The 8,713-nt window shown below is 43.8% G+C and overlaps 1 pseudogene; it reads right to left on the bottom strand.

Moving 5' to 3' along the window:
• Positions 1–2,057: 2,057 nt before the first annotated feature.
• Positions 2,058–2,869, bottom strand: LOC116466700 (phosphoglycerate mutase 1-like; annotated as a pseudogene).
• Positions 2,870–8,713: the final 5,844 nt, after the last annotated feature.

Genomic DNA, 8,713 nt, shown 5'->3' with positions numbered 1-8,713 from the left:
ACTGAGATAAGGTAAAATTTCTGGCACATGGCAAATGAAGTAGATTGCCTACAGAGGTTTTTCAACAATTCTTCTCATGGTTGTAAGTACCACTATTGCTTTCTACAAGAGGTGGAATCTGGGCTGGGTTTATGATTTACTTTGACCCCCTAGAATGTGGCAGATGTGTCACTGGCTAATTCCAAGTCTAGGTTGCAAGAGCTTCCTTTTTTCCTCTCTTGGACTGCTCTTGCCTTTATGTAAAGAAGCTCAGCCTAAACTCTTGCATGTTGAAAGACCACATGGAAAAAGAGGCATGAGGGAGCCAGCATCCTAGCAGAGCCCACTATCTGACTACAGTCACATGAGCAAGCCTAGGTGAGCCCAGAACTCACCTGCCAACCCCCAGGATGACAAGAAATAATAAATCACTGTGGTAAACTACTAAGTTTTGGGGTAGTTTGTTATGTAGCAAATAATAAGTTCTCAGTTAATGGTATCTAGTAATGTTATGGTTGGTGCTGGTGAGAAATTCAGCCAGCTAGCTGGCTCATCATTTCTTAGGCCACTGATTTTTTTTCCCTTTCACCAGAATAGCTGGAAGAAACAAGAGTTACATGTGCAAGTGAACACTGCTTATTACAAATGTGTCTGATCTCCTTATTAAAACAAAGACTATTTAGAAAGTCTATTCAGAAAGACTTTGTTAGCACCTCAAATTACCGTCTACGTTTGAAATAATGTGGAAGCATATTTCTTCAAACATAGTTACAACTCAGACTTTTCACTAAATCCATTGTACTGGGACCCTCCTAGCCATTATGTTGAAGAGTCTGAGGCATGGACAGGGATTTACCCATTTCATCTAGCATCTCAAAGCCCTGAAGATGATGCTTTACTCTAACCTTCTCCTTTGTATTCCCCTCCCTAAATTCTCTTTTTCTGTCCATACATATCCTTTCCCTCTCTCCTTGCCTTTCCTATTTCTTTTCCTTGTTGTGATGATTAAAGAAGACCTTCCCTACTGAAATGTAAGCTTCAAGAAGGAGATTTTCATCTGTTTTGTTCTCTACAAAAATATTCTTTGCTTAGAAAAGTACCTGGCACACACAGGTGTGCAGTGAATATGTGTTGGCTGAGTTAAATTATGCACGTAAAGCACTTAGGACAGTGTCTGACATGGAGTAGATGGCACTCAATAAATATAACCTGTGGCAACTCAGTGCTGTAATAAATGAAATTATTCACATTTGTCTTTTTTTTTTGCAGATCACTCCTTTATTATACAGATCAGGAAAAAGGATTTAGTACTGTTATACTCAAATGAACACTGGACCCGTGTGTCAGGGCCAAGCAACTAGAACATGATTCAGAAATCAGTCAGAGAAAGACACACTTGGACAGGACCAAGAGGCATTTCATTGTCACGAAACAAGGTGGGGGAGGGATTCCAAAACACACAGCAGAATTCTAACCCTCAGAGGTCAAGGAGCTTATCCCATATTGGTATGAGGAATGGCTTATTTTCTGATGACCACATGTGGGACTATTTCAACTGCCACGAGAAATCCCAGAAGGGTTATTGTTTTGTATTGTTTATATATACTATACCTTTTTTAAAAAATAAAATAAATGTAACACATAAACTAAATTCAGGATTGATCCCAACCTTCTAGAGCTAGCTTCTCTGGAGTCAGGGAAGAAACAGTTGTCACATCACCATAGAGGTTATATTCATCTTCCACTGGAATGACTAGAGCCCCCAGGCAGTGGCTTAACAGGCTGTCTTGCTTCATTGGTCATAGCTTAGCATGGTTCCTCCCCACAAGTCCTTAGTGAACAAAGCACTTGTAAAAACCCAGGTCACTACCTTTAAACTCTCTTGGACAAGAGGAGCTTTTCCACAGCTTGGGCTGAGAAGCTGTGCCCTAGAAGTGCTGTTCTGACTAGATTGTGTGAAGGGAGTGGGTGCAGGAGACAAAATGGCTAAAATGAAAATGGGAGCCACTGGTGCCCATCTGCAGCTACAGCTCAAGATGCCTACAGATGTGGTCAGTGTGACATGTGCAGGAGGGAGGGGCAGAGGGACGCGATGGGCAGGGAGGGTGCTCCTGGGGACAGTAGCCTGCCCGCTGGCCTTTACTTCTTGGCCTTGCCCTGGGCAGCTACAGCTTCCATGGCTTTATGCATGGTCTCTTCATCCCCCAGGAACTGTATGGGCTTGATGGGTTTCAAGTTCTTCTTCAATTCGTAGACAACGGGAATGCCAGTGGGCAGGTTCAGCTCCATGATAACCTCTTCAGAGAGGCCCTCCAGATGCTTGACAATGCCCCGGTGGCTGTTGCCATGGGCTGCAATTAGCACCTGTTTCCCCTCCTTGATCTGGGGAACTGTTTCTTCATTCCAAAAGGGCAGAGCCCTGGCAATAGTGTCCTTCAGACTCTCACAGGAGGGTAGCTGATCTTCAGTGAGGTGTGCAAACCTGTGATCCTTACTGATGTTGTTGTAGAAAGGATGGTTGGGCTCCATTAGAGGTGGTGGGACATCATAGGAGTGCCCCCAGATCTTCAGCTGGGCCTCACCATGCTTTGCAGCAGTTTCTGCTTTATTGAGACCGGTCAGACCCCCATAGTGCCTCTCATTGAGGCACCAGTCCTCACTACTGGCAGCCACGTCTGATGAATGGCATCTAGCACTGTCCAGAGAGTCTGGATCACTCTCTTCTGCACTGAGGTGAAGCAGATGTCACACTCAGCTGGCTTCTCACAGCACCTGCCTGCCACACTTCGCCTCCTCATGACCTGCTGGGCTCAGGTCAGCTGCTGAAGCGGTTCTCCAGATTCCATACGCTCTTGCCATGCTGGATCAGCACCAATTTGTAGGCAGCCATGGCGGCGGGCTGGGGATGCGTCTCCGACTAGGGTTCGCGGATTCCGGAGGCACATTTGTCTTTTTAAATGTTTGATTACTTTTAGTCTTTCTCCCTTTTCTTTCCACTCTTCTTTTCACTCTTTGTCCCTTTCTTCTTTTCTCTCTTCCTTAGTCATTGCATATTCTCTGCCACCCTTACTGTGGTCTGCCAGGGACTCTCATAGATGTCATTTCACCTACCACAGAGAATGTGCAGAGAAAAGGTTTTGGAGATTTGTCTTGGATGAAATGTAACTATTTGTGATTCATAGCTGACTTACTACTGCACATAAAGTTCTACTGTTGTGGTGAACCCAATTTTGGTGCTACTGAATAATGAGGAGCCTAGATAATTGAAAATGGCAAGCTCATTAGGTTGTAGCCTAACAAATGCCTGGCAGTACATGTCTGTGAGTGTGTGGGTGTTTCTAGTGCCTGTTGGTGAGTAACCATGCTACTCTTGGCAGTAGAAATGTGAGCAAAATCAAGTTGTACTGATTTAGCCAATCTTCTCCTCTTCCTCCATAAGGGAATGGAAATGTATTACTCAGTAGATCAGTTCTTTCTCAGGCTGGTAACATTACAGAATCCCTGTTGAAGTGCAAATTGGGCTAGTGGAAATCAGATTTCCACATCCTTTTATAAGCTTTGTTTGTCAAGGTAAATCCCATACATTTTAAAAGCATGACTTCCTAGGGCTAGATGGGAAAATAAGCTTTGAACCTGTCACCAGAATCAATTGTACAGATGTCTCCATTTCCTTGGATAGTAACTTATATAGGAAGATCTGTCTCCTCTTTTCTGCTAGTCTTTCATATTTTAATAAAGAGTATGAATCTGCAGGTCAGTGGCTGAGTAGCTTCGGCCGAACACAGAACAGTGTTAATGCAGTTCTCAACACAGCCTTGTTTATGCTTAGATTAGGCTCATCGGTAGCTCAGACCTCGTAGCCCTACTGTATTTAGCAGAGTCCTGCATATATTCTTCTGTAATGTAAGACCAGTGTTTCAAAAACTGAGAGTTGGCCCTGTCTCTACAAATTAAAAAAAAATTATCATTTAAAAAATTATACATAGATGTATGCCTACTCACCAGCCAGGCATGGTGGTGCATGCCGGTGGTCCCAGCAACTTTGGGGGCTGAATCTCTCGCCTAAATCCGAAAGATTGAGGCTGCAGTGAGCCGTGATCACGCCACTGCACTCCTGCCTGGGCAGCAGAACAATACCCTGTCTCAAAAACAAAGAAACAAAAAAAGCAACAAAGTTGGGAGGGAAGTGAGTCTTTGAGCCTCCCTGTCATCTTTCCTCAAAATTGCTTTCAGTTGGCTGGGCGCGGTGGCTCACGCCTATAATCCCAGCACTTTGGGAGGGTGAGGCGGGCGGATCACCTGAGGTAAGGAGTTCAAGACTAGCCTGGCCAACATGGTAAAAGCCCATCTCAACTAAAAATACAAAAATTAGCCAGGTGTGGTGGCAGGCGCCTGTAATCCCAGCTACTCGGGAGGCTGAGGCAGAAGAATCGCTTGAACCCAGGAGGCGGAGGTTGCAGTGAGCCAGGATCGCGCCATTGCACTTTAGCCTCGCAGGAGAAGAGCGAGACTTTGTCTCAAAAAAAAAGAAAAGAAAAAATTGCTTTTAGTTGCTCTGTTCTTGTTCCTCCCTTCAAACATCTGATCATCTTGTAGTCAGTAACTTACCAGTTCTCCTTAGGAGATAGCCAATATAGTAAATCTAGGAAACAAACATAGACTCAGGGTGGGGAGATTTGGAGGCATCTAGACCATCAGTTCTTGAACATGCTCACTTAATTGGGTCAAAAGACTCCAAGATACACCTATCCTAAATTCATTTCACTTCTGGTGGGGGAATAATTTGGTGAAATAAAAAATGAAAGAGGAACAAAATAACAACCAAAAATGGCTTCATCATAGCATGTTTAATGAACAAAATGATTAAAAATAGAAAAACAAGTCTGGCATGCTGGCAAGTGCCTATAGTCCTAGCTACTTGGGAGGCTGAGTTGGAGGATCACTTGAGCCCAGGAGTTCAAGGTGCAGTGAGCTATGATTTCACCACTGCACTCCAGCCTGGGTGACAGAGCAAGACCCAATCTCTAAAAAATACAAAAAATAAAAAAAATTAAAAATAGAAAAACAACATTACACTTTAACATACTGAAAAAAAATCTTTGAAAATTGTGGGAACTCCAGCAACCTATGTTTTCACATGTGCAGCAAGAAATTTGCATCATTGCCAAACTTTCTGTGAAGAGCAAAGTTTTCAATACTTGGCACTGCTGCGCTTTTTTTGTGAATATAAAATTTTAATTACCGTTAATAATGAACAAAGGAAGCTATTAAGGACTTAGTCATATGTAAAAATGAAAGTCCTTGGGCTGGCATTTGCTGTAAGAATTAAAGAACTTGGATTTTAAAATCTCTTCTTGGTTCATCCAGAAGACTAATGGGCCATACTGCGCTTGGAGGCACTATGGCCTAGATGACTATGACAGTCTTGTTTCTGGGCCTTCTCTGCTCTTCTGTTCTCTCTCTCTTTCTTTCTTTCTTTTTTTTTTTTGAGATGGAGTCTTGCTCTGTCACCCAGGCTGGGGTGCAGTGGCGCAATCTTGGCTTACTGCAACCTCCATCTCCTGTGTTCAAGCGATTCTCCTGCCTCAGCCTCCCAAGTAGCTGGGATTACAGGTGCCTGCCACCACGCCCAGCTAATTTTTTTGTATTTTTAGTAGAGACAGGGTTTCACCATGTTGGCTATGGCTGGTTTTAAACTCCTGGCCTCAAGTGATCCACCTTCCTCAGCCTCCCAAAGTGCTAGGATTACAAGTGTTAGCCACCGCACCTGGCCTCTTTTTTCTTTTTTTTTTTTTTTGAGATGGGGTCTTGCTCTGTCACCCAGGTTGGAGTTCAGTGGTGCGTTTATGGCTCACTGTAGCCTTCACTTCCTGATGGGCTCAAGCAGTCCCCTCACTTCAGCCTCCAGAGTAGCTGGGACTACTACCCCTGGCTATTTATTTTTATTTTTATTTTCGCTGGGACAGGTGTCTCCCTATTTTGTCCAGGCTGGTCTCGAACTCCTGGCCTCAAGCAATTTTCCTGCCTGGGCCTCCCGAATTGCTGAGATTACATGCGTGAGCCATCATGCCTGGCCTGCTTTTCTGTTCTTGAACCTGCAACTGTTTTCCAAGTCTTTGAGTCACAATCTGGCTTGTACATTAAAATGATCATTCTACTGGTAGAAATATTGGATAAGACCTTTCTGGGAGAGTATTTGGCAACAGGTTTAGAGTCTTAAATATGTATCCTCATTGGCTTTTTTTTTTTTTTTTTTTTTTTGAGGTGGAGTCTCGCTCTGTCGCCCAGGCTGGAGTGCAGTGGTGCGATCTCAGCTCACTGCAACCTCTGCCTCCCAGGTTCAAGCGATTCTCCTGCCTCAGCCTCCTGAGTAGCTGGGACTACAGGCGTGCGCCACCACACCTGGCTAATTTTTGTATTTTTAGTAGAGACAGGGTTTTTCACCATGTTGGCCAGGATGGTCTTGATCTCCTGACCTTGTGATCCACCCACCTAGGCCTCCCAAAGTGCTGGGATTACAGGCATGAGCCACCACGCTTGGCCAATATTTTTTTAATATTAGGAAATATAGAAAGGTAATAGGGGGTTGGTTAAACAAATGATGCTATTTCCATTGGATAAAATCCCCTGTTTTCTTTCTTTCTTTTCTTTTTTTTTTTGTTTTTGAGATGGAGTCTGACTCTGTCACCTAGGCTAGAGTGCAGTGGTGTGATCTCAGCTCACTGCCTCCTCCACCTCCCGGCTTCAAGCGATTCTCCTGCCTCAGTCTCCTGAGTAACTGGGGATCATAGGCGCCTGCCATCACGCCTGGCTAATTTTTGTATTGTTTTTATTTTTGTTTTTTTTTTTTTGAGATGGAGTCTCTGTTGCCCAGGCTAGAGTCCGGTGGCACAATCTCGGCTCATTGCAACCTCTGCCTCCCGGGTTCAAGCGATTCTCCTGCGTCAGCCTCCTGAGGAGTTGGAATTACAGGCACCCACCACAATGCCCGGCTAATTTTTGTGTTTTTAGTAGAGACGGGTTTTCACCATGTTGGCCAGGCTGATCTCCAACTCCTGACCTCAGGTGATCCGCCCGCCTCGGCCTCCCAAAGTTCTGGGATTACAGGCGTGAGCCACCGTGCCCAACCAATTTTTGTATTTTTAGTAGAGATTGGCTTTCACCATATTGGCCAGGCTGGTCTCCAACTCCTGACCTCAGGTGATCTGCCCGTCTTGGCCTCCCGAAGTGCTGGGATTACAAGCATGAGACACCGTGCCCGGGCTGTTTTCATTATAAAAATGATAATGAGTGTTACTGATATAGAAAAATTGTTCCCAAGACTAATTTTTAATTATAATTTTTAAAAGTAGGGCAGGCTGTGTGTGGTGGCTCATGCCTGTAATCCCAGAACTTTAGGCAGATTAGAAGTTCGAGGCCAGCCTGGGCAACGTGGCAAAACCCTGTCCCTACAAAAAATATGAAAATTAGCTGGGCATGGTACTGTGCACCTGTAGTCCTGCTCCTCGGGATGCTGAGGTCGGAGGATAGCTTGAGACTGGGAGGTCAAGGCTGCAGTGAGCTATTATTATTGTGTCTCTGCACTCTAGCCTGGGTGACAGAGAAAGACCCTGTCTCAAAAAATTAAAAAAAAGTAGAGCATATAAGAATATGCATAATATAATGTTTTTTTATATAAAGATGTATGCCTATTCATAGAAAATGGCTAGAAGTATATATAATACAATGCTACTAGTAACTGTCTTTTTGTACTATCAAGGATTTTTCTGAAATGTCTACAATAAACATATATGACTTCTATAAAAAAGAAAAAAGTATTTACAAATACTTGAAACAGAAAAGATTACTTTGGCAGCATTTATGAGAATGTGAATGAGAGAGACTAGATGAGAGATTGTTGTAGTAGTTCGGGAAAAAGGCAATGTAAGTAAGAACCAAGGTCATGGTGTGGATGGAGAAGGAAAAGCTGATTTAAGACATATTCAACAGCCCTATGAGGACTATAAACACATACCACACCTTCAAGTCAATAATAAAATTGGTCTTTCAAAGACCCAGCATGATTCTTCCATATCCTTAAAGTATCTTCAAATATGCATTTGAAGAAACTTGGGGTTTTGGCTTTCTAGTTTGTTTAGCTACATTAATGGACAGACAGTTGAGCAAAAAGGAGAATATGAGAGGAGGATCAGACTGTGGAAGAAGACAATAAATTTAATTTTACATATGTGCAGTTTGAAGGGCTTGTGGGAGATGTACTAAGAGCTGAGCAGGGGATGCCGGGGGACAAGGAGTCCAGTGAGAAGATCGAAGAGGTGTGGTGGGCCCGGACAGCCCAGAATGGGCTAGTCTGGGTTGAAAGCCTGGCAAGAATGACCAGTTGGACAAGTTCGATGTGGCTTTCATTTCAGCTTTCTGTGAAACCTGCAAGTAATCAGTGGAACAGGCACAGGAAATGAGAATAATAAAAGTGAATGAGTACACTCTGGAGGTTCTTCTGCCTCCTCATGGAGTTGTAACCAAAGTTCAAGGGTCAGTGAAGCCTTTCTCAAATCTGAGCTTCAATTCACTGTTTTTCAGGTGGGGAAAGCCCTCAAGAGTCTAAGTAAAGGCACTGAAGCCACTTTATTCCTTGCTGTGCCATAGGCACATGTTGATGTGTTTTCTTTTCTTACTGCCTCTTCACTGGCATCAGGCCCACCCATGGTATACAAGATAGTCAGAGAGACCAGAG

This window comes from Hylobates moloch, unplaced genomic scaffold, assembly GCF_009828535.3.
Source record: "Hylobates moloch isolate HMO894 unplaced genomic scaffold, HMol_V3 SCAFFOLD_4, whole genome shotgun sequence".
Classification (NCBI taxonomy): Eukaryota; Metazoa; Chordata; class Mammalia; order Primates; family Hylobatidae; genus Hylobates; species Hylobates moloch.
The sequence above is the reverse complement of the archived record's forward strand: the minus strand, read 5'-3'. Positions and strand labels throughout refer to the sequence as shown.